The sequence below is a fragment of the Rana temporaria genome, chromosome 9, assembly GCF_905171775.1.
Source record: "Rana temporaria chromosome 9, aRanTem1.1, whole genome shotgun sequence".
NCBI lineage: Eukaryota > Metazoa > Chordata > Amphibia > Anura > Ranidae > Rana > Rana temporaria.
In genome coordinates, this window is record NC_053497.1 from 49,612,134 (window position 1) to 49,637,601 (window position 25,468).

At 44.1% G+C, this 25,468-nt stretch overlaps 1 pseudogene; it reads right to left on the minus strand.

Moving 5' to 3' along the window:
• Positions 1 to 24,400, minus strand: part of LOC120914541 — a 32,659-nt pseudogene extending 8,259 nt beyond the window's left edge.
• Positions 24,401 to 25,468: the final 1,068 nt, after the last annotated feature.

Sequence of the window (25,468 nt, forward strand, 5' to 3'; positions counted from 1 at the left end):
GTATAGCTGATATTTATTGTATGTCTCAGAGCAGATGGAGAGCAAAATTGAATGGGGAGCCCCAAGAAAATTTTTGCCCAGGGTCAAATCAACATTAAAGACAGCCCTGCACCAAAACCATATAATATGAGGTCAAAGCTAAACCCTTTCAATTTGTATGCAGTCAGGCGGGCCTTTGCACTACATAGTTGAAGGTAAATCTAAAGAAAATTGAACAAGAAAATTGTATAGTGTATGGCCAGCCTTAGAGAGCCCTGCGCAGCTTCACAGTCTGTGCAAATAGTATGTTTGGAGCGAGTACATATAGACAAGTAAGAATCTGCAGAGGATCAGCAGTGCTGTGATGAATAAAGGACGGAAAAGAAGTGAAAATGTGTTTAATTTAAAAGAATTGACAATTGTTTATGATGTGTTTAGAAAACTAAATGTCATCCAGTTTTGAGTTTGGATCTGTTTGAACGGAATCAGTCAGTTGGGAGGCTTAAAAATGAAGTAAACAAAGAATAATCTTTATTTTGTAAAGTGCTGCACAAACTGTTGGTGCTACATAAATCCTATATAATAATAATAATAATAATAATAATAATAGCTACTTTCTATACCACTTAAATAGACCTAGGCCTTATTCACATAAGTGGCACCTGCCAGCTTTAAAGGCTAATTTTAACTTTAAAAAAAATAAAAATAAACAAGACAGTGGTTTACATATGTGCGGGGCTGGTTTTAGTGTGATTTTTCAAACAAGTCTGGTGTGGTTTCGTTCACCAGTTCTGATGCGATTCAGGTGCAAATTTTTAAAGTGTATGACACTTGAAATCGAACCTGAACCGGACTAAAAATCGTAAAGGACTTTTTTTAAAAATGCACTGCTGTTCGCCTACAAATATGTAGGCGAATAAATAAATAAAATGAACAAAACGTGGCGCTAATGAAATGATTGTGCACATACCACTATACAAAGGAAGGGGGATATGTGTCCGGTAAGTGATGTAGATATGTGCAAACAAATAGTACAAGTAAATATATATAAATAATGATTCTAAAAAATATATACTGCATCAAAAAAATCGCATGATTAAAAAAATCGCATCGCACTAAGGTGCATAAGTGCATAAATATGCATAATAAGTAATAGTGGTAAACTGTCCAATCCTTAAAATTGACACACAAGTCCATATAAAAGTATTCGAAGGTGCTTCAGTGTGGATAAAAAATGGATGAAAAATTCCACAGTGCGTTAGTGCATGTAACCAGTAGCAGCAATCCAAGGTGATGTATAATATAGTTCATACAACAACACACAGCCCAGTGAGTGATCCAAAAGTCGTGCCAAGGTGTAGTCACACAGTTGTTCTCCTATGGTAATGTACGCTCACCTTAGACCATAGGGGAACACCTGTGTGACTACACCTTGGCATGACTTTTGGATCAATTTTAAGGATTGGACTGTTTACCACTATTACTTATTATGCATGTTTATGCACTTATGTACCTTAGTGTGATGCAATTTTTTTATGTGATTTTTTTGATGCAATACATTTTTTTAGAATCATTATTCATATATATTTACTTGCACATATCTACATCACTTACCAGACACATATCCCCCTTACTTTGTATAGTGGTGTGTGTGCTATCATTTCATTAGCGCTGCATTTTGTTCATTTTATTTAGTCTTTGGCACGATTTATGAGACGTGTTTCACGCTAGCAGCTTTATTTCTATACCTTAGCTGATAGGAGTGATGGCTCGCAGGATTGTTGCATTTTTATCAGCTCTATAGAAAGCCGGTTTGGTTCACATGTCATGCAAATCAGATTTGGTTCAAACCGCATATGTGTGAACAGGGCCTTAATCCACATTTTTCTGCAGGTAAAAAGGTGCATTTATTCTTTTTTTTTTTCTAAGAAGCTTGCAGAACATTGCACTAATGATCAGCAAATCACGGGTGAAATCTCAGGCTCTCAGGATAGCTGTCTGCCTGCACCTTGTACACCTTGTTGCCTGAGAACATTATGATCAATGGACTATGAGGATGCTTACCAGAGCCCTGATAGTTCATCGAGAACTTCAAGCCATCAGCCGCAATGGCTGCTAGTACTTGTAGTCTATCCATTTACAGGAAACTTTGAATAAGCTACACAGCCATGTGGGTGCAGCCCCACTATTTTAAAATTGTGACAGCAGGGCGGAGAAAAGATCCCCCACCCGCTGTCACAGGGAGAGGGTGATCAGGGGGAGATGTTACATGTTACATCCTAAAAACAGGAGGAACAAGTGACATGTACCAAAGGTGAACTTGACCTTTATATATTAATATTATGTAGCGCCCCCTTACTTTCAGTATGGGCACTACGCTAAAGTTGGTAGGGAATGGGAGAGTTACTTTGCTCCCATTCACAATTTGCCAAATTGCAGGGCTGCTGTCCTTTCAGAACTGTCTTGTAGGTCAGTCTGTGTTTCAGGGGTGCGTTTCCATCCTGATGATGAAAGAGTCCCCAGCGACTTGCTGGGTCCCAACCTTTGCTTAGAGGATCCTAAGCTGAGAGCTGTGCAGTGGAGAATCGGCTCAGGGAGAACCCAGAGAGAGGTTATCCAGGAGGCCTGAACGAACCATCGGGGATTCGGTCAATACGATACTGACAGGTATATTGCAGCTGGGAGGATTCGCTCAATCCAATTATTGCACCTTGGATCGCTAGGCCTGTGGCAGAGGTCCAGAGTCAGGCCTGTGGCAAAAGTTCTGTTCCTCCCAGCGATTCACAAGTGACACTTCGGCTGCCAGGCTTGTGGCAGAAGTCTGTCCAGGGGCACTTTGCCCACTCTGGCTGGAGTGGCGACGAACTGATCTTATTATTCCTAAGAGCAGGACTGCTCTTTTCATATCCAAGACCTGATACTAAAGTTGTTCTTATGCTTCATCAACCTTTCCTATCTTGTCTTATGTTGATGTTGGCCATGTTGGGCCTTGGAATAAAGCATTGAAGAAAACCAAACTGATGACTGGACCTTCGCTCATTGCCTCAACTCACTAGTATCACCCCTAGACACCCTGCAAGGTAACTCAATACGCCGATCCCACAAACAAACCAGCGGCTCCTGCGGGGGTAGCGCTACAATTAAAAATAAGAACTGGCGCAATTAACACTCCATTCTTCTATGTGCAGTGTGCCTACCTACATTGAACATGCCTTCTATCAATGTTTTTCTTATTGTACACCAACTGCCAAGCATGTTGAGTTCAGTGAACTATCCCAGCATCTAAAGGCCTGTACACACGATCGGTTTGTCTGATGAAAACAGACCGATGGACCGTTTTCATCGGACAAACCGATCGTGTGTGGGCCCCATCGTTTTTTTATCCATCAGTGAAAAAAAATAGAACCTGTTTTAAATTTTTCTTATGGTTAAAAAAACGATAGAAAAAAACGATCGTCTGTGGGGAAATCCATCGGTCAAAAATCCATGCATGCTCAGAATCAAGTCGACGCATGCTCGGAACTTAATTTTTCTCAGCACGTCATAGTGTTTTACGCCACTGCGTTGGACACGATCGGATTTTTAACCAATGGTGTGTAGGCAAGACTGATGAAAGTCAGCTTCATCGGATATCCGATGAAAAAATCCATCGTATTAGATTCCATCAGACATCCGATCATGTGTACAGGGCTTAAGAGTTCTTTGCTGAGAAAAATGAATTCCTGTGCTGTGCCCAGCCAATGGAGAACATTAAGTGAAGGCTGAAGACTCTGAACCCACAAGAAGACGTAGAGAAAATTGCAGTGGTGGCAACAGAGCATTAAGGGGAAGCACAGGCATTGTATCATTGGAGGAGGGTGCAATAAAAGGTAGGTCTGTTACAATATTTTTGCATACTTACACATTATGGCAAGAGCCCTGTGGGATCTCTGCAGCAAAGCCACTGATAGGAAGTACAGCCAGCTTTGCAGTACCTAACCGGGCTCCATTGGATCAGCAAAGGGACTGGGTTTGGCTTTGAAGCAGGATGAGTCCCACACAGTGCAGAGCATAGACTGTATATCAGTGGTTCTCAACTCCTGTCCTCAGGACCCACTAACAGGCCAGATTATGGGCTGTAAGTATTACTGTGGGACATGCAGACTAGAATACTGCAATCACTGAGCAGCAAATGATATCACCTGTGATGTATTTCAGTTATATTGCAAACCCGGCCTGTTAGTGGGTCCTGAGGACAGGAGTTGGGAACCTCTGGTGTAGAGTTTAGGCACCTCTCTTGCAGCTGTCGCACGATTGTAAAGGGAATGCTGTACATCCACCTAACTCGTTAACTGTCATTGGAGCATCGGGGACAGCCAGTGAATAAAGTGGACATGCAGCATTCCTTTTTGACCCTCCTATGACAGCCTACCTCACTATGCTCTCAAGCTCATCTCTTTTTTATCTAAAGGCAGAGGGAGAGAGCCACATGCTCTGACTGGTCAGAAGTGCCTTCAACTAGACTCATGCCGCCCATACCCCTGCTTCTCACTCAGCAGCTTACAATGTCTCAGTGAGTGTCTGGGACAAGAATCGTTGCATTCCCTGGCCAGAGATATCATCATTTTAGTGTCCCCATCCAAGAGATGGGGGAGGAACCTAGGCTTTGGGTATTTAGTTGGGTCACCTTCTGGTCTCCCTCTGATTAGCTGTCCAGCCCCCTGATTATCTGGCCTGGGCTTACCTGTATCTTGGTCACCCAATATCCCTATCATCCAAGCAGATGTCTGCACTGACATCTAGGGCCTGTTCACACTATGGCATTGCAGCAACATATGTTACGTGCCTTGGTGCCATGTGGTGCAATTAACTTTGTAATGGATGTGTGTTGCGCTACTAAATAATGGTCCATGCAGTATATTTTGGGTATGCATAACACATCAGTTGTAATGTGTGTTGGGGTGCCATTCAGAATATATTGTGTTGCATTGCACAAACTCATAGAATGTGTGTTGCGGTAAAGGACGCTATAACGCTGTGGAGGGGGGATGGACAGCTTCCATGTATATTTCAATGTATAGTGGCATGCAAAAATATGCTTTTTTTTTTTCTTGCTTGACCAAAAGGAAACTTCAAAAAATTCTATGGAATTGGTAAATACCAAAGCCACATATAGTTAATATTTCGTGTAGCACTGCTTAGTTGAATCACCATCACATACAGCAGGTTATGTTTGCTACAAAAGGTAAAAGCTATGAAAGATCAATTCAAGAAGGACACTATTATTATTACATTATGCAGAATATATCTGGAGGTGTTACACCACTACTTGGTGCACCTGGGGACTCTGATGGGGACATCCACAGTCTCTAAGGCCTTGTTCATACTTGCTCATAATACAGACGCTGAACAAACACACCTATAGGGTTAATGCACGTTGTTTGGCGCATTTAACGTGCTGTAAAATTGCTCCCCAAACACCCTATACTTTTTTGTCGTGTGTTAAAGATAGGTTAAAACACACCCCAGACGCCTATTTTTTATTTATTTTTGTAGTTGTGAGCAAGGCCTATTTATTGTGCATAACCATAGACTTGAGTAAAAGGAGTTGAGATGCTTCAGCTCCTTCAAAAACTTGACATGTAGCTTCATTTTTGAAGCACAGCAACGTGTTGCAATGCAAATGTTTCATGCTTTGATAATGTGAGCATCTCTGTGTGCTATCCATATTATCCAATGCAGACTTCTTTACTAGGTGTCTTAGGAATGTTAAATACGCTTTTAATGCCAGTGTTACCAGGGCCAAACAAGTATAAAATATCTGCATGTAATTTAACTTTGCAAAAATTTATTTATTTTGCTTATTGGAAATGACCATAAAAGTGACCACAACTACATCCAAAAGTTTTATTTTCCTTTGTATATAGCAGGTATGCATTACAGCCTTTGTCAGGTTTTAATTGGTATCATTATATGGCTATTTAGAAGATTTAGGGCCCTATCAGTTGCAGTGTGTTGTGGTAACAGCAATGCAGGATAACACATACTGTAACAAACATAACATAAATGAGTTCATATGATTTGGTGCTATTAATTTTCACTGGTACCCCAATACACTAAAGAAACACACCAATTGCATTGCACTACAACAAATGATAAAGCACTACTGTATGTGGCAATGCACTGTGTCAGATGTTTGGGCAATTTTAGTGCATTGGCAGCCCATTTGAATGGGCCATTTTAATGCAATGCATGTTATTTTATGACCTAATGCAGATTGAAGCATCGCATTGGACAGCCTAGTTGTGAATTGGTGCTTACATTAACCACTTGACCACTGGGCACGTAAACCCACTTAATATCAGACCAATTTTCAGCTTTCGGTGCTCTCACAATTTGAATGACAATTACTCAGTCATACAACAATGTACCCAAATGACATTTTCGTCCTTTTTTTCACACAAATAGAGCTTTCTTTTGGTGGTATTTAATCACCGTTGGGTTTTTTATTTTTTGCGCTATAAGAGAAAAAAGACTGAAAATTCTGTAAAAAAAAAGAATTTTTCTTTGTTTCTGTTATAAAATTTTCTAAATTTAGTATTTTTCTTCATTCTTTTGCATAAATGTGAAAGATGAAGTTACACCGAGTAAATAGATACCTAACATGTCACCCTTCAAAATTGCACACGCTCGTGGAATGGCGCCAAACTTCGCTACTTAAAAATCCCCATAGGCGACGTTGCAGGGTATTGCAGAGTATTGTGGGGTATTGCAGAGTATTGTGGGGTATTGCAGAGTATTGTGGGGTATTGTGGGGTATTGCGGAGTATTGTGGGGTATTGCGGAGTATTGTGGGGTATTGTGGAGTATTGTGGAGTATTGTGGGGTATTGCAGAGTATTGTGGGGTATTGTGGGGTATTGCGGAGTATTGTGGGGTATTGCGGAGTATTGTGGGGTATTGCAGCAGAGTATTTTGGGGTATTGCAGCAGAGTATTTTGGGGTATTGCAGCAGAGTATTTTGGGGTATTGCAGAGTATGGCTGGTACTGCAGAGTATTGCACAGGGAGGGATAGATGGCTGGATCTGTGACTGCATGTGTCGCAGATCAAGCCCGCAGCAGCTGCTGCTGCTTCCGCTCTCTCCCCTCTCCTCTCTCACACTGTACCGTTCGGTACAGAGAGGAGAGGGAGGAACCGGCGTCATCACATGACGCCGGTTTGTTTACAAGTGATCGCTCCGTCATTGGACGGAGCGATCACGTGGTAAACCGCCGCTATCAGCGGCGATTTACCGTGATGCGTGATCAGCCGGGTCCGGAGGACCCGGTGGTCACGGAGATTCCCGTGTGTGCGCCCCAGAGGGCGCGCGGGAGCGCGATTCTGGGAGGACGTACATTGACACCTTCCCAGGGTTAAGCAACCGCCTTGTAGACGTATTTCGTCTATAGGGCGGTTGTTAACTGGTTAAGGAAGGGTTAGAACGGTCAATATTTTTATTGTTGCTAGTTTTTCCGGTCTTGGTGATAACTGCATCCCTTATTTCTTGTACCTGTGTCATTGGGAAAGGAAATTAAGGTAAAAATCATTATGGGTCAGAGATAAGAAAACCTGGCAGGAATGTTAACTCTTTCCAAAGCTAAAAAAAAAAAAATTGTCTTAAGTTAGGTTTTAAACACAATTTATGAATTTAATGCTTGGTTTGCACAGGTATTTCTACAGTAAACAAGTATGGGCCTGATTCTCAAAAGAGATACGCAGACTTAACTGCTGTTCAGCCTGCGTATCCCTGTGCCTAACTTTGGAAACGATTCTCAAAAGGCTTTTTCCAAAGTTAGGCAGAAAATCTGACATGTGTAAGACACTTACACGGTCAGATTTTAGGATGCAGTACCGCATCCGCCACTGGGGGCATTTCTCATTGAAATGCAGCTTTGCGTATGCAAATGAGGACTTAAGCAGATTTTCAAAGCATTTCATCACTGTGATTTCTGCCTAAGTTCCGAATTTGCCTGCGCAAAACTAGGGCTGGTTTTATAATGTGGAAAGTTAGTCACACATTGTAAAGGCCCATTCCAGCGACGGCATTTGGTATGCATTCCCGAGGGAGAACTCCACGGCAATTTTAAAATTCAAAACCGGCATGGGTTCCCCCCCAGGAGCATACCAGGCCCTTAGGTCTAGTATGGGTTGTAAGGAGACCCCCCCACGCCGAAAAATCGACGTAGGGGGTCCCCCTACAATCCATACCAGACCCGTATCCAAAGCACGCTACCCGGCCGGTCAGGAAGGGAGTGGGGACGAGCGAGCGCCCCCCCCCCCCTCCTGAGCCGTGCCAGGCCGCATGCCCTCAACATGGGGGGGTTGGGTGCTCTGGGGCAGGGGGGCGCACTGCGGGCCCCCCCACCCCAGAGCACCCTGTCCCCATGTTGATGAGGACAGGACCTCTTCCCGACAACCCTTGCCGTTGGTTGTCGGGGTCTGCGGGCGGGGGCTTATCGGAATCTGGGAGTCCCCTTTAATAAGGGGGCCCCCAGATACCGGCCCCCCACCCTAAGTGAATGGATATGGGGTACATCGTACCCCTATCCATTCACCTGGAGGCAAAAAGTAAAAGTTAGTAAACACACAACACAAGGCTTTTTAAAATAATTTATTATTCTGCTCCGGATGCCCCCCCTGTCTTCTTTATTAGCTCTATTTGCAGGGGGGGCTTCTTCTTCCGCTCTCCGGGGGTCTTCTTCCACTCTCCGGGGGGGGTTTCTTCTTCCGCTCTCCGGGGGGGGGCTTCTCCGCTCTCCGGGGGGCTTCTTCCATCTTCTCCCCTCTTCCGCTGTTGACTCGGCGAACCCCGGTTCTTCTCCAGCTGTCCGGTGCCTTCTTCTTCAGCGCTGGCTGCCTGCTATGTTTGTGTGTTAGCTCAATTAGTAACAGGCAGCCGGCGCGGTCTTCTGTGACGTCAGGGTCTTCTGTTCTTCTCCCCTCTTCCGATGTTGACTCGTCGCCTGTTGTCGCTGTAATGATGGAAGCGCGCCTTGAATCCCATTTATATAGGCATCACCGTCCCATCATGCTTCGGCAGGTACCCACGTGGTGGGTGCACGTGGGTAGGCACCCACCACGTGGGTACCTACCGGAGCATGATGGGACGGTGATGCCTATATAAATGGGATGCAAGGCGCGCTTCCATCATTACAGCGACAACAGGCGACAAGGCAACATCGGAAGAGGGGAGAAGAACAGAAGACCCTGACGTCACAGAAGACCGCGCCGGCTGCCTGTTACTAATTGAGCTAACACACAAACATAGCAGGCAGCCAGCGCTGAAGAAGAAGGCACCGGACAGCTGGAGAAGAACCGGGGTTCGCCGAGTCAACAGCGGAAGAGGGGAGAAGATGGAAGAAGCCCCCCGGAGAGCGGAGAAGCCCCCCCCCCGGAGAGCGGAAGAAGAAACCCCCCCCGGAGAGTGGAAGAAGACCCCCGGAGAGCGGAAGAAGAAGCCCCCCCTGGAAATAGAGCTAATAAAGAAGACAGGGGGGGCATCCGGAGCAGAATAATAAATTATTTTAAAAAGCCTTGTGTTGTGTGTTTACTAACTTTTACTTTTTGCCTCCAGGTGAATGGATAGGGGTACGATGTACCCCATATCCATTCACTTAGGGTGGGGGGCCGGTATCTGGGGGCCCCCTTATTAAAGGGGACTCCCAGATTCCGATAAGCCCCCGCCCGCAGACCCCGACAACCAACGGCAAGGGTTGTCGGGAAGAGGTCCTGTCCTCATCAACATGGGGACAGGGTGCTCTGGGGTGGGGGGGCCCGCAGTGCGCCCCCCTGCCCCAGAGCACCCAACCCCCCCATGTTGAGGGCATGCGGCCTGGCACGGCTCAGGAGGGGGGGGGCGCTCGCTCGTCCCCACTCCCTTCCTGACCGGCCGGGTAGCGTGCTTTAGATACGGGTCTGGTATGGATTGTAGGGGGACCCCCTACGTCAATTTTTCAGCGTGGGGGGGTCTCCTTACAATCCATACCAGACCTAAGGGCCTGGTATGCTCCTGGGGGGGGGAACCCATGCCGGTTTTTTCTTTGAAAATTGGCATGGAGTTCTCCCTCAGGAATGCATGCTGAGCGACGCTGTCATTTTTTTTTATAATTATTTGTTTTCCCGGCGCGTCTTTTTTTTTTCACCCGTCGCAACTTTAGTGTCCCGTCGAAATTCTCAAAGCCGCCCGGCGTTAATTACGTTCGCGCGCTGCACGTCGGGAAAATTACGTCACACGCATGCACAGTACGGCCGGCGCGGGAGCGCGCCTCATTTAAATTTTAAACGCCCCCAGGAGAGGAGGACCGCCTTACGACGGCGGCACTTAAGTTACACGGCCTGAAATTTCTAGGTAAGTGCTTTGACGATCGGGCACTTAGGTAGAAATTTTAAGTCTGTGTAACTTAACTGCTGAAATTTAAGTTAGGCAGACTTTTTGAGAATTTGGCCCTATATTTCAATAAGTACACAGAAATTTAAGCATTTCTAAATACTAATACTAAGAATGTTTATCTGCGCTGTGCAGATTTTTTGTGCTTTTGTTGCATGTGATTAAGGTCATATATTTATTTTTTGTCAACTAATTCAACACTAAAGTCTTTTCTTGAATGTATGAACTACACAATAGTTGAATTTATACAATGAATACAACAGGATCTCAGATGTTCCCAACTAAGGTTCTGATCTTTCTTCTTGTTCTTCTCTCACCCCCTTGATGGTAACATAAAAACATAACCTCCCTTTTACTGGTGTGCCTAAATTACCACTTTCATACTTCAAAATACTTTTCTTCATCAAAATATCCACTATGGGGTCACAGATGAAAAATAAAGATCCATAGAAAATTGTAACTTCTTATAAAAAAATATATATATATATATATATTTTATAGTTGTTTTCCACAAGAATTTCTATAGGAAATAAGCATAATTAATAAAAATACAGAACAGAAATGATCTCACCATATTAAAAAAATAAAACATGTATTGTTAACAATTTCTGTACAAATACTCTGCATGATTTGTTTTTTACCCTGTTATCAGGCAATAACTATATTCTGGTGAATTGATCCAACAATAAACTAATTCATTTATTTAAATGCATTTTTAGATTGTGAAATAAGGAGAGACTATGGCTTTTGAAAACCACACCATAACAGAATTCATGCTAAAAGGGATCTCAGATGTTCCTGAGTTACAATTTCCGATCTTCCTTTTTATTTTTCTCATTTATCTCATCACACTTGGTTGTAACATCAGCACCCTTTTGCTGGTTTGTCTAGATCGCCAACTTTATACTCCAATGTACTTTTTCTTGGCCAACTTATCTATGTTAGACATGTCTTGCTCTACAACTGCTCTGCACAAGATATTTACAATATTTATTTCCAAAAAAAGATCGATTTCATATATTTCCTGCTTATCCCAGATACATGTTTTATGTTCATTAATGTGTGATCAGTTTTGGATTTTGGCAGCCATGAGTTATGATCGATATGTTGCCATCTGCAAGCCTCTATACTATTACGTGATCATGAGTCGGAGATGTTGTGTCCTCTTGGCCTCTGTCTGTTGGATGTTGGGTTTCATAGAAATGATTCCTCTAACTCGTCTACTATCACTCTTCACTTGCTACAGGTCCAATGTCATCAATCACTATTTTTGTGATATTTTTCCACTTCGAGAAATTACATGTAGTGATGCAACCTCTTTAGATCTTTATGTATTTATAGTTGGACTTTTACACCTGTCCATTTCATTTTTCTTGACCTATATCCCATACGTGTACATTATCTTATGTATCCTCCATATAAGCTTTGAAACCAGAAGACTCAAAGCCTTCTATACATGTTCCTCGCACATAATGGTAGTTCTAGTGTTCTATATAACAATTATCTTTCAGTATATTGCATCAGCCTCAATGAACAGTAAAACATACAACAAACTATTTGCCTTGTTAAATACAGCTGTCGTCCCTATGCTGAACCCAATGATTTATAGTTTAAAAAATAACGATGTAAAATCAGCTTTACAAAGAATGTTTAAGAGAAAATAAAAGGCTGACATTTTTTTTATCTGAATGTGTATCCAATCATAAAACAAAAAACAAAGAACAAAATCAACTAATACTATTTGAATGTAAATAAAACATTATTCATTTATAGGAGAGATCCATGGAGGATAATTAATTAGAAGAGATGGTAGGGAGTTAAGTTTAAAGAATTAATTACATTTACCACCAAGATGCAATTTACGCAAGTTACGTCTCTGAAAACTGTGAAGCATTGTGGCACTCCCACAGACTTTCACTGTAGTGACTAAATCCATAAAAAAAAAACAGCAAGGACAGTCCACTTAAACATTGGGCCTGCCTTGACCCTACCAAGGGGTCCATGGAAGCTTAATGCTTTTTGGCTAAACCTCTTTACCACTCACGACAGGGTTGCAGATGAGATTTCTGCTTACTGACAGAGCAATAGAGATCACTCTGATCCTCTTGGTGCCTAAGATGCTTTCAAAGTATTCCTGAGCGGCAGATTCATAGATGAGGTCAATAATATAAAAAAAAATACTCAGGTACAGAAAGAACAGCTGGTACATCGACTGGAGGCAGAGTTTATTGCCAACTCCTCTGATGCCACTAGAGAGTCTTGGATGGCCGCTCAAGCTACAGTGGGCTGCTTAGTGGCATCATCGGCCGATAAGAAACGCTTGTTCAGCAAACTGGCCTTCTATGAGGAAGAGGAACAGATGGGAAGGTTGTTGGCCAAAATGGTGCAATCAAATCAGAGTTCCCCATCTATCGCGGCACTATGCACCCATATGGGGAAGGTGGTAAAAAAAAACAAATTCTATTACACAGTAGCTGGTGGAGTTTTACTCTGATCTGTATTGCTCTAGCAGGGCTACATGTCAGCGGACTTATAGGATTTACTACAAGGGATTGAGTTGCCCTGCCTGTTGGCATCCCAGAGGCAGCTTTTAGATTCCCCCCATAACCATGGAAGACCTGCATCTGGCAGTCAACTCCTTTCCTAATGCTAAGGCCCCCGGGGATTATAGGCTTCCAGTGGAGGTAATTTTTTTTCTTCTTTTTTTAATGCTGTTTTTGGGTATCCTGTGCCCCCAATTCGCTCTCCCTTGGAACACTGAGCCAATAACATAGCAAAAAAAAAAAGATCAATACGTTTGAAGTCTGTCTATTGCTGTCGGTAGATTGGCGAGTGTCTGGGTGCAGCAAAGGGGCATATTACCAGTAAAAAGTCTAGAAGGGCCCATAAATACCAGCAACAACTTCTACTGTCATTGCTACATCTGTATAGAATTGTTCCCATGTGTTTTTGAAATAGTTTGTTTGTAGATGATAGAATTCACAAGCACAAGTGATTTAATAGATAAAAGAGTGCGGTCTGCGAGTGCATGTGTATTGTCTTGTTGAGTGCATGTGTATTGTCTTGTTGAGTACCTGTATATTGTCTTGTTGAGTATTAGTGTCAGGAAGCTAGTTGTTAGGTAATTTGGACAAGGTATAATTCCTTATCTGCATTAAATTAGTAGGTACAATGCCCGGCGGGTGTTGAGATGCAACTCAGTGTACATCTTGCGGCATGTATGCGTTCCTTGATCATCCAATCAAGGGCGAATACTGCTGTGCAAAATGTAAGCACATTGTTTCTCTGGAAGCCCAGGTTCTGAATCTGGGGAAGCAACTGTCAGCACTGAGAAGACCCTCCATACTAAAGGAGAGCCAGGAACGTACATGGAAGGTTCCGGAAGGGGCCAGCACAGAGGCAGGTGGAGACAAAGGGGTGCAGGCACTAGGAAAGAGCGGATGGGTGACAGTCAGGAAGGGTAGAGGGGGAAGTGCCAGGGAGGCTGATCCAGGGCTGGAGCATCCCAATAAGTATGCTCCATTGAGTGACATTAGTGAAACCAGTCAGGGACCAGCACTGCTGGAGCTGAGGGACTCTCCTAGCTGCCATGGGAAGAACTTCACCAGTGAGAGTGGGGGGAAGCGAAGGGAAAGGAAAGACAGATTCTGGTGGTATGGGACTCAATTCTTAGAAGGACAGGGGGGGCAATCTGTAACAAAGACCTGAAGCGCCTAACTGTATGCTGTCTACCTTGTGCTTTGGTTCGGCACATCACGGATCTGGTGGACAGATTACTGGGAGGGGCTGGGGAGGACCCGGCTGTCATGGCGCACGTTGGCACCAATGACAATGTCAGTGATCCGAGGGGTTCTAATTAAACATGGTTCCCGAGTTAAGAAAGCAAGAGAAAAACAAATAAAAGAAATATTAGAAAAGATACAGAGATTGGAAATACAACATAAAAAAAAGACAGAAACTGGTATAGGAACTGAACTAACACATTTAAGAAGACAGGTAGCGGATCTCCTTAGATATAAGGCTGAAGCGGTTTTACAATATGCAGAGAAGATGACGTATGACTCAGGTGATAAATGTGGGAAGTTACTAGCAAAAAAAATGAAAAAATTACAGTCAAGGTCATATATCCCATTTATTAAAACTAAAGAAGATCAAAAACTTCATCTTTCAAAAGAAATAGCACAGGAATTTAGGAAATACTATGCCTCGTTATATAATCTAAAAGGGAAGGAGAACCCCCCTGGGTCTGTGGAGAAATATATATCCTCAGCAGGTCTGACTAGATTAACATCCCCAGAACGAAGGGACCTAGAAAAACCAATTACTATGGAGGAAGTGCAATCAATAATGAAAACAATAAAACATGGTAAAGCCCCTGGCCCAGATGGGTTCACTATACAATATTACAAAAGTTTTAGTACACTACTGGGGACCTATATGACTAAATTATTTAATACAATAGGACAAACTAGACCGTTACCCCCGGAGGCGTTATTAGCACATATCACGGTTATCCCAAAAGAAGGGAAGGACCCAGGGGCATGTACTAGTTATAGACCAATATCATTAATAAATGTAGACATTAAAATTTTGACAAAGATTTTGGCATCCCGCATACAGCCCTATCTATCAAAACTGGTACACTTAGATCAAGTTGGGTTTATACCAACTAGAGAAGCGAGAGATAGTACCATTAAAGTGTTAAATTTAATAAATCAAGCTAACAAAAATAAGATATCGAGTGTTTTCCTGAATTCAGACGCAGAGAAAGCATTCGACAGAGTGAATTGGGAGTTTATGCTGGGAACATTAAAACAAATGGGGTTGGGAGAACGGATGTCACAATGGATAGAGGGGGTGTATGCGGGATCCAGAGCCTTGGTAAAAGTGAATGGTGTATACTCTGAGCCTCTGGCAATTACAAATGGTACTAGGCAGGGCTGCCCCCTGTCGCCTTTACTATTCGCCCTGACGTTAGAACCACTATTAAATAAGATTCGACAGAACAGAGATATAGTGGGTATTTAAGTAGGAGGAAGGGAATACAAAGTATCGGCTTACGCGGATGACATGCTCTTCTCCCTAGTAAAACCACAGATATCCCTTCCAAATTTAATGAAAGAAGTAGAACTTTACGGGAAGATGTCAAATTTCAAAATAAACTATAGTAAATCTGAAGCGATGGGGGTCGCTCTGCCGGAGTCGATTAAAAACAGTTTAGAATATAGCTTTAAGTTTAAGTGGACGACGAGGGCATTGAATTATTTGGGGACACAAATGCCACCAGATTTAAAGGATATTTTTGAGTTAAACTTTAAACCACTACTGGGTACAGTTAGAACAATGCTAGATGGATGGAGTAGAGGAATGCACTCTTGGTTTGGGAGATCTAATATTTTAAAAATGAGTGTAGTGCCAAAATTTCTCTATCTCTTTCAAGCTCTACCAATTCAGATCCCCATGTCGTACTTCAATCAAGTCCGGGCTTTATTCACAAAATGTATATGGGGGAGTAAAAGGCCAAGGATCGGTAGGAAACTATTGATCCTGCCCAAGAAGGCTGGAGGAATATCAGCACCGGATATGCTAAAATATTATCAAGCAGTTCAATTGGGAAGGATAGCAGACTGGAGTAGACATGGGGATTATAAATTGTGGATCACTATAGAGCAACAAATGTGCCCTGTACCGTTGAATAGGGCAATATGGTGTTATTCAGCATTACCCCTTACAGTTAAAACCCATCCAAAGATAGGCCCAACTTTATGGACTGGAAATAAAGTATGTCATAACTCGAATTTTTCGACTAAAAACTCCCCCCTCTATCCGATAATAGGAAATCCAGAATTTCAGCCAGGCATGGATTCTCAAATATTTAAGAAATTAAAAGAAAATGGTAGATTTCAAGCCTCCCACTTTTTGGGAGAAAGTGGGTGGATGACAATAGGAGAAATAGTACAAGGGGGAGGGAGTTGTGGGATACCGATATGGCAATGCGACAGGTACGACATTTTCTGGAGACTCTGGGTGGTGCAGAAAAGTACAAACGGGCACTCACAAAATTTGAGGAGTACTGTGGAGGAAAGGAACCATTAGCCCATATGGTTGCTAAAATGTATACACTGCTGACTGCACCACCAGAAGACTTTAGAATGTCGAGCCTGGTCAAATGGGAGAGAGATTTAGGAGAAACCTTCTCCCCAATACAAAGCCAAAATATTATAAATTTAGCACTAAAATCTTCAAGATGTACGAAAATACAAGAATTAAATTAAAAAATATTAACAAGATGGTATTATACGCCAGCGTGTCTAAATATATTTTTTCCTGAAATGTCAGATAGATGTTGGAGAGGTTGTGGGGAGAAAGGGACAATGTTGCATACATTCTGGGGATGTCCAATAATACGACAATTCTGGGAAACGGTACGGAGAATTACACAAGAATTTACGGAATACCAGATTCCAGATGACCCCTCGTTTTTCCTTTTACATCATACTGAAATTCCTCCGGTAGGATATATGGGATCAATGATATGTCATTTGATAAATGCGGCAAAAAGTTGTATCGCAACAAAATGGAAAGACTCCATGGCACCTCCAATATCTATGTGGCTGAAAAAAGTAAGGAAAATAGGGATAATGGAGAAACTCCTCCCAAGAACAATAGATAAGAAAGAGCAAATTAAAATGATATGGGCACCCTGGGAATTATTTGTACAATCGGAGGAAGGCAAAAAGTTATTAGGGGAATAAGGATAAAGATTAACAGATGGAAGAAAGAAGGGAAATAGAAGAGAGATTATATTGCGTTCGGGGGGAGACAGCGGAGGGGGGGGGGGGGGGGGGGGGTATGTTTTTTTTTTTTTTTTCTCTCTCCTTTATTATTGTTATAGTTATATTTAAAAAAAAAAAGATTTTTTTTTTTTTTCTCCCCGGTCTATGGATATCCACGGCCGGAGGAGGAGATGAGGTGGAGATGGGGGTCTAGAGGTGGGGATAAGAGGGGAGGGAAAGGAGGGGTTTAAAATGAGGAAGGAAGCGTGACAGGGATACTGAGGGAATTAGTCCATTATATAGAGAATATATGGATAATTAGGGTGGAGATGGAATACTTGGGGAAGTCGGAAATTTAGTTAAAAGTAGTGAGTATTTTTGAATAGAAAATAAAGTTGAAGAGAGAGAACAAATGTAATATCCATATATATGTTGATGTATAGGACTGTGCCTAGTGCTTTTCTTATGTTTTCTGTATCGCTTTCTTGCTCTTTGTTTTTCTTTTTGAAAAGAAACAAAATGAAAATAAAAATATAGAATTTAAAAAAAAAGACAATGTCAGGGGCAGATGGAGTGTCCTAAAGAACGATTTTAGGGACTTGGGAGCTAAATTGAGGAAAAGGACCTCCAATGTAGTATTCTCAGGAATACTACCAGTACCATGAGCCACACCAGAAAGGCAGAGAAAGATTAGGGACTCAGACTTATCCAAAGCGACTTGGAGCTGTGATAGCCACAAAAGGTTGCTCTGCAAAGTGTTGACTTTAGGGGGGGGTGAATAGTTATGCAAATTGACTTATTCTGTTATTTTGTCCTATTTGTTGTTTGCATCACAATAAAAAAAAACATCTTCAAAGTTGTGAAATGTTCTGTAAATTAAATGTTACAAATCCTCAAACAATCCATGTTAATTCCAGGTTGTAAGGGAACAAAATATGAAAATGCCAAGGGGGGTGAATAGTTTTGCAAGGCTCTGCATGTGAAAAAAATCCTGCCCACGGGCTGATCATCCAGTTTTGTGATCAACATTTCTGTGCCATGAGGCAGATGATGCCAGCACTTCCTGGCAGAAAGGTATTTCTGGCAGTGCAGATCACGAGACTCGCTGAACAGAATAAAAAGTCCTTGGCAGTACCCCTGCATGTATTCCCAGTTGTGCACTTAGTGATTTGCCCAATGTTTCATTTGAACTGAAAGGCTTATTATGTCACATCCAATGGCGGCCAGCTGCCCGGCCACCAAACAATTTATATTTTATATTTGACCATTCCACAAAGATATACTAATAATCTGCTTGAGAGGGCATAATCATGTAGCAGGATAGTTAAGGGGCTAGATGCCTCTGGTGCTGTCTAAAGGAACAAAAAAAATAGTCTGTTGCTTAAAGATCCAGGAAAGGATTGGGCTGGGTTGTCCACAGTTCCCATGGATATAGTGACTGTCCCATTTTTCATGACCACCTTTCCTCTTTGGCAATCAGGAAAAATAAAAATGAGAGCCCGGAACCTGCACTGTTAAATCAAGTCACCAATGGTAGCTCCCATATTTCTACCTTGATACCTTCCTTTCAAGACTGCCCTAAATGTTTTCAGGTAATGGAAAAAACATCCATCAGTATGAACTTTGAGCTGGCAATACATGGTTGGATTTTGATTGGGCAGCTCAACTCTACTATTTATATTAAAATATATGAGAATTATTTACTGGTTCTTAACCAAATGGACTATATGAAAGATCAATTGCAATTACATGCTAGCAGTAAAAGCTGGCCATACACTAGTAGATGTCAGTTCGAAAATTCTCAGTACATTTGATGGTTTGATGAATGTTATTCGAAAAAACTTCAAAATTCAATTTGCTTTTAACATTTGAATTTGCAACGATTGGACTTTATCAAACGAAAATCACATTCACCGTTAGAAATTGAGAAACAAAATTCATTCTGTTACTTTGAATTTTCTCATAACTGCAGTAAAAGTGAAACGTTGATTTGGCCCAACTAATGTAAAGAAAAAGCCAGCAAACATTCTAAAAATTTAGAATTTTGAACAAAATTCTACTAGTGTATGGCCAGCTATAATTTGAAGCAGTGGCCCATACAAATATTTCTGTGCAAGACCACCTCTGTGACCACACTAAAAGCTGATTTCTGATGTGGATGAGTATGAAAAAACATAAAAAGCAAATGACACAGTATCTGATTAACCATCAATAGTCTGACTCCAATGAAAAGAGAAATTTGATTGGCTGTTGCACTTTGCCCCTCACCACTGTGCTTAGCACATTCTTATAGCAAGTGCCATTTTCACATTATCTACATCCCGGCTGTTCCAGTAAAACGATGTGTATTATGTGCTATAAAAAAAAATTCAGATGAGATGTAAATGAGGAACAGCTCATCAGTCCATGACCTGTAAACTTAATTATTGGTGGAGTGAACAGATCTTCATTATGGATATAGAAATTGTCCAGAGTTTGCAAGCTCAGGATAAGGCTGAGAGGATCCTCCCCAGATGAAAGAGGATGGAGTCTCAGAGCAGGGAGTGCCTTCTCTTCCTCCTCCAGCTTCAGCTTTTCACCGGGATCCAGCAGCTGCTGCATATAACACAATGTACCTGGGAGGACATGGCCCGTAGCCTGCATAGTGTAGAGAGTCCAGCGTAGTCCTTCTTCGGTCCCCCTTCATTACTCGCTTTGCACTGTAGCACTGAAGATCATAGGACAGAGTGTACTTTCTATAGAGTGTGGCTTTGATATTGATGCATCCAATCAAATCCTGTGGGTGATTCTTGTACAGGTCGAAGCTAATCCAAAACATTGATCTTCAACTGTGGCTTGCTGGACAGGGAAATGTGGTAGCCTGCTGTCTGGGAAGGTTTCTATGTCTGCCCTTTGATCAGTGCCATGAAGACAACTCTGTTATCCACTGACTGAAAGAAGTCCTCGGTGTCTACTCCGGTTCCATCTTCCTCCAGAACCAGCATGATAGCATTACTCAAGAGCAGAGCCTACTGATCGGGGTGGTGCAACTTACGATGGCAACTCTATACGCCCCTAATGAACACCAGGACACGTTTATTAAGGCCACCCTGGACAGGCTGACAGAGTTTGCTGAGGGCCAGTTAATCCTAGGAGGGGACTTCAATGTCCCCTTGATCCCCACGTCCGACACATCATCTGGCCACTCCTCCATTCCCCCGAGCCACAGGAAGCGCATAGCCAACGCGCTACATAAAGCGCAGCTAGTTGACGTGTGGCGTTTGCAGCACTCGGGCGAGCGTGACTTCACGTTCTACTCGTCTCCACACAAATTGTATACCAGGATTGACTTCTTCCTGGTCCCCCACGGCCAGTTGCATTCAGTAGTGAACACCTCAATCGACCACATCACTTGGTCCGCCCATGCGCCGGTCTCCCTCACTTATTCACTCGCAGGAGGCGCCTCGCCACGCTCCCGCTTTTGGCGGCTGAACGAGAGCCTTCTTCAGACTCCAGAGGTTCTAGCAGAGGTAACCAGAGAACTAACTTGTTACTTCCAGGAAAATGACACCCAAGATTATGAGCCTGGCTCACTGTGGGAAGCACACAAAATGGTCATCCGCGGGGTGCTTATTAAGCACGGAGCGCGTATAAAGAGAGAGAGAACTGAGCAGCTGGTCAAGCTGCTTGATAAGCTAGCCTCTTTGGAGGCCCGACATAAACACGCCCCGGCGCAGGCCCTGGAGGCTGAGCTGGGGTTACTTCGTGGGCAGATCACAGATCTTCTGCACTACAGGGCCAAGGCGGACCTACAGAGATCCCGCAAACTCACGTACGAGTCAGGGGACAAGTGTGGGAAGACGTTGGCTAGAGCGGTGAGGGAACAGAAACAAGCATCTTATATTCCGCATATTCAGTGCGCAAATGGTCAGATAGCCACACTGCCGGAGCAGATATCGCAAGGGTTCCGCGACTTTTATTCTTCTCTCTACAACTTACCAAGCAGTTTACCTTCGCAGGCCACTGTGGAGGAGTACATTGCTTCTTCGCAGGTCCCCTCCCTTCCAGCGGATATACGGGAGGAGCTAGACGCTCCAATCTCGCTTGAAGAGATTCAGAGTGCGGTGGGGACCATGAAACCGGGCAAAGCCCCAGGCCCAGACGGGTACACCACTCAGTACTACAAGACCTTTCTCCCCCTGATTGGCTCACGCATGGCGGCCTTCTTTAACGCGGTGGGCTCAGATGCCGCCTTCCCTGGGGACACGCTGCGAGCCCACATCTCCCTGATCCACAAAGAGGGCAAGGACCCGGCATCCTGTGGGAGTTACAGGCCCATTTCCCTCCTCAATGTGGACTTAAAAATCTTTACGAAAATCCTAGCCTCCCGTCTGGCACAACACCTCCAGTCGCTGGTACACCTGGACCAAGTAGGTTTCATCCCTACAAGAGAGGCTAGGGACAACACCATTAAGGTGTTGAACCTTCTCCACGTGGCGTCCTCGGGAGGTACTCCCTGTGTCTTCCTCAGTACAGACGCCGAGAAGGCTTTCGACAGGGTGAATTGGGCCTACATGTTCTCAGTACTTCGCCACATAGGGCTGGGAGAGAAGATGATCACCTGGATCAAAAAGATTTACTCTAACCCGACGGCACAAGTTAAGGCGAATGGCCTGCTCTCATCTCCGTTTCCGATTGGAAATGGAACACGACAAGGGTGTCCTCTCTCTCCCCTCCTCTTTGCCTTGTCACTTGAGCCGTTCCTTTGCAAAATCAGGCTGAATCCGGACATATGTGGGCTGCCAGTGGGGGACTCCCAATGCAAAATCTCAGCGTACGCGGATGATCTCCTCTTTTCGCTGACGAATCCCTTGATCTCCCTGCCAAACCTTCTTAAGGAATTCGAGGTCTACGGGGCCCTTTCGAACCTAAAGATCAACTTCGCAACATCTGAAGCTATGGGAGTGGCTATGCCCCCCCAAGCTCTGCGATCACTGCAATCTAGCTTGCGGTTCAAGTGGACGGAATCGGCGTTATCTTACCTCGGAACGTACATACCAAAAGACATCACACGTACGTTTGCACTGAACTTCCCGCCTGTCCTTGCGAAGGCTCGCTCTCTGCTGGAGAGGTGGAGCAAGGGCCTACATTCGTGGTTCGGTAGGGGAAGCCTAATAAAGATGTGTATCTTACCCAAGTTCCTTTACCTATTCCAAGCCCTCCCTATAAACATCCCACTCTCTTTCTTCAAACAGGTTCACGCGCTCTTCACCCGCTTTGTCTGGGCAAACAAAAAGCCCCGCTTACGGCGCGACTTGCTCTCGCTCCCCAAACAAAACGGTGGCCTGGCCCTACCTGATATCCGACAATACTACCAAGCCACCCATTTAGGCCGGATTCTGGACTGGAGACGTAACAAGACGACTAAATTGTGGGTGCACCTTGAGCAGTCACAGTCATCGGTTCCCCTGGGGAGCGCGCTTTGGTGCCAGGACGGCCTACATTCAAGACTGAAGTCGCATCCAACGATAGGGGCCACCCTGAACCATGGCAATAGGGCGGCCATGAGAGCATCCCTTACGTCGGGCTCCTCGCCGCTCTATCCGATTCTGGGTAATCCCAACTTCACGCCGGGACTGTGTTCCGCGGGATTTGCCACTTTTAGAGAAGAGGGCGTCGTGTGTGCCTCCAGTTTTGTATTGAGGAATAGATGGCCAACTATTGTGGAACTGACAGAGGAGTCAGGGACTTTTCGGCTCCCCTTCTGGAGCGCAGTGAAAATACACCACTTTTTACATTCTATCCCCGACCCCCAGGCTTACACGCGTCAATTGACGACGTTTGAAGAACTCTGTTCTGAATCTGGCCCGGTATCGCGGGCTCTCTCTACAATGTACTCTTTACTGAACACTCCGCCCACGCAGCCTCACCTACCCTTCTTGGAGAAGTGGGAGAGAGACCTGAACCAAAGCTTTTCGGCGGCACAACAGCAGCACATCATTAGCTGCGCACTTAAAACGTCAATCTGCGCCAAAATTCAGGAGACAAATTATAAAGTCCTGACAAGGTGGTACCTCACGCCGGCCAAACTCCGTAGATGCTTCCCGTCCGCCTCGGATTGCTGCTGGAGGTGCGGGAGTGAGGTGGGCTCACTCCTGCATGTCTTCTGGTCGTGCCCAAAGCTGAGGGGCTTTTGGGAGGAGGTGCGCCGCATATCTCAATCCTTCACGGAATACGAAATCCCAGACGATGCAGCGTTCTTTCTGCTTCACCTCTCGACGATTTCCTTCAAATCATACAAGAAATCGCTGCTACATCACCTACTAAACGCTGCCAAGGCCTGTGTCCCTCTGTTCTGGAAACAGCAGGCTCCACCGACCGTCTCTGGTTGGTTGAGAAAAGTGGAGGAGATAAAAAAAATGGAAGATCTGGTCCTCACTGCACGGCATGAGCACGAGAAATACTCTGAGACCTGGACCATCTGGAACGTATTTATTTTCTCTGATGAAGGGATGGCCCTGATGCGACAGTGACTCGGCGGGGGTTTCCCGCCTGATATTGGCGTTTTTACCGGCACCGGCGCCCTCTCTCTGGTCTGACTCCCCCTCCCTTGTGTGCCTACCCCCCCCCCACTCCCTGTCCCTTGCTTTCTCTTTTCTTTTCCTCTCTTTCCCTGTTTTTCTTTGCTCTCTTACTTCTCTTCTCTTCCTCCCTCTTCTTCTTCCTACCTACACCTTACTCGCTCTGAGACTCTACGAGGAAAAATTAAAAGGAAGTGGAGAGGTCCTATATTTTCAGTCGTCCTTTTTAAGATGATAACCTTCACCCTAGCTGTTAGGGTACGATTGCGCATAGATCCACGTTCGTACACTGTTTTGCCGACACACTTGTAACTTGTTTTATGTGACTGTAATGGCTGTAATGTGGAGACCTCTCTCCTTGGTGTTATTCAATAAAATTTATATTTGAAAAAAAAAAAAAGAGCAGAGCCTACTGGGCCTTGTTCAGTATATCTCCCACACTATCCACTTTAATGCCCTTGAAGATGCTGCGATCCCAGTTACACACTCTGAAGGGTCGAAGCTTGGACGCTGGGTAAGAGAGGAACTGTTGAGTTATAGTAGCACTGATCGAGACACATTTGGAAAGAGATCTGGAAGAGAGGAGACTCAGTGACTTCATGGTGTATGCCATATTTGTAAGAACGATCTGTTCTACTCGTCCAACTTCTCTTCCACATGCTAAGGATCCCCCTCTGAACCACTTCTGGATCCCAGCAGCCTGCGATACGACTTTAAGGATGGATTAGCGTCAGTCTGTCCTCCTTCAGCTGGCTGTCAGCTGTTCTCTATTACCTGGCTGGTCAGTTTTGTTTGTGTGGTGGGTCGCCTCCCCTTCCTAAAACTGCTCAAATGTAATGAGTGAGCTCAGGTCATGACAATACAGTGCTCACCCACCATCAGGGTGGAAATAAACAGGAAGAGAGGTCAGTAGTCATTAGTCCATCCCTGCATTGCATTCCTGGTTTATTGCCACAGGCTCCTGCCTATCTCCCACCCCCATCTCAGCCTGCTATCACTGGGATGTTGCAATGGCTGCACTCATAGCCGAATCATAATTGCATCATTATCATCATCATCAGGCTGCATATGTGACGGGTGTGATTAGCTTCTGCTAGGTTTGTAGGGGAAAGGTCACCAGGATCTAACAACTGCCATGCCCTTTGGTTACACACACAGAAAGATTGGATTGGGCTCCAGTGGAGGTATTTAGGTAGTAGGGGGAAGTAATATTGCTGCACATATTCTCAAGGTTTTTAATGCAGCCAGGGAATGTCAGACCCTCCCTGACTTTGTGGCTAAGGTTAACATAGTCCTATTACTCAAACTGGGAAAAGATCCGCTGGACCGGAGCTCCTACATATCCCTTTTGCAGGCAGACATTAAGATTCTAGCCAAAGTGCTGGCCCTGAGACTTAATAAGGCCATATCGTCAATTATCCATCTGGACCAATCAGGCTTTACACTTGAGAGGTCAACTGTGATTAATTTGCTTAGGCTATACATTAATATACAGTCCCAGGCTGACAACAAAGGAGATAGGGCCTTGCTGTCGTTGGACGCCCACATGGCTTTGGACAGTGTAGAATGGCAATACTCGTGGACAACGATGCACAAGAGGGGAACGTAGACCCAACTAAAGCTCTGTTACACTACGTCATGAGGATGCACATTGTGGCCATGGGATTAGAGGCTCTTGCCTACACTAAATCCAACAAGCTTTTTCCCACATTTGTATTGATGCAGAAGGTATGTAATAAAGTCAGGC